Genomic DNA, 1,639 nt, shown 5'->3' on the forward strand with positions numbered 1-1,639 from the left:
GCCGTGATCGTATAGTGGTTAGTACATTGCGTTGTGGCCGCAATAACCCAGGTTCGAATCCTGGTCACGGCAGTGTGTATTTTTTATCTCCTTTCTTAGGTTCTGTATTGCTGACGAAATCGAAACTTTATTGAAACAAAAAATTTATGTTTGAAGTGAAACTTTTTATACGCATATTCTTCGCAACTACAAAAATTTCACAACAATAAACAGTCAAAATTTTGTAGTGCGTGAGGACTGTCCTGCACAAATTATTTTAATTTTGATGTAACAATTGGCCTATCGTCAAGAAAGTAAAAAAAAAAAAAAAGAAAGAAAGACTGCATATGAATCATGGGTGTTGGTGAGAGAAGCGAGCACAGGAATTAGATTCTGCTTGCTTTTCTTCAATTTTTTGAGGTTATTATATAATATATTTGGAGTCGATAGAGTTTGGTGTCAATAGATATAATTAATAACAGGTATAAATATGTCAATAGATATGAATATGACAAAAGATTTTATTATAATAAAATAACAAATATTTCTATTTTTAATTTTTCAATCTAACTTTCTTTTCCCGAAGTATTTCCATTTTCAATTTAGGATTAAAAAGCCAAGTGTGAAGCGAAATTTAAACAAAAGGAATTTATATTGGGATACAATTTTCTGAATAATCCTAAACTACAATAAGAAATGTGGGCTCCTATTTAAAACTTCGAAGTTGCCCCACCAACCCATGGATTTCAGACCGAGTTTTGTGAAATTAAAATTTTTTGAAAACTTTTTCTAGCATTTTATTTATTTATTTATTTTTTGATGCAATGCATATTTATTGCTTTATGGCTTCCATATTTTTACGAGACAATGTATACAGAGAAGAAAACACTATTGACTCTCGTTTCAGTTTTTAATGAATATTACACGAAGAATGAGTTAAGTCTATGGAATCATGAAGAATTAATATTCAATCAAGAAATTGATTTTGCAATTAGTTTAAAATATTTGTACACAATATTAAAAGCTATTAGAGAATTAGAAAACTGTGAGAATATTTTTTGCTGCATACAAACGGTTATTATACTCAAAATATATTTACCTGGTTCAAGATTTTGATACAAAAAGCATATACTGAATTAAGGATTGGATAAGAGATTTAATTCTTTCCAAATTTATTAAGTAGATATGTTATACCTGGCATTGCAAAAAAAAAAAGTGCGTTGACAATAGAGTTAAAATGCGAAAGAAAAATATAAAATTCCAGTCCAAACTTTCTGTATGCTGGGAAGAAAAAAAGATGGAGAAAAAAAACCTTTGAGATCACCCTTAATGAAAGATCAATTTTCGACTTCATTCACTAATAATTTTGAAACAAATGCAGAAAATCTAATTCATAAGAGACGCCAACGTTTCGCTTCTTTTCTTTTTTTTCATAGTCTTATTCCACTCATGAATGTTTTGGAATATATATATATATATATATATATATATAAATATATATATATATATATATATATATATATATATATATATATATATATATATATATATATATATATATATATATATATATATATATATAAATATATATATATATATATATATATATATATATATATATATATATATATATATATATATATATATATATATATATATA

General features: G+C 25.7%; 1 non-coding gene across 1 annotated transcript; it reads left to right on the plus strand.

Annotated features, from left to right (window-relative positions):
• On the plus strand, nt 1-72 carry TRNAH-GUG (transfer RNA histidin (anticodon GUG)). The gene has a single exon. It is a non-coding gene; the product is annotated as a tRNA-His (tRNA).
• Nucleotides 73-1,639: the final 1,567 nt, after the last annotated feature.

This window comes from Parasteatoda tepidariorum, chromosome 6 (assembly GCF_982258835.1).
Source record: "Parasteatoda tepidariorum strain Cologne lab strain chromosome 6, Ptep-v5.0, whole genome shotgun sequence".
NCBI classification, from domain to species: Eukaryota; Metazoa; Arthropoda; class Arachnida; order Araneae; family Theridiidae; genus Parasteatoda; species Parasteatoda tepidariorum.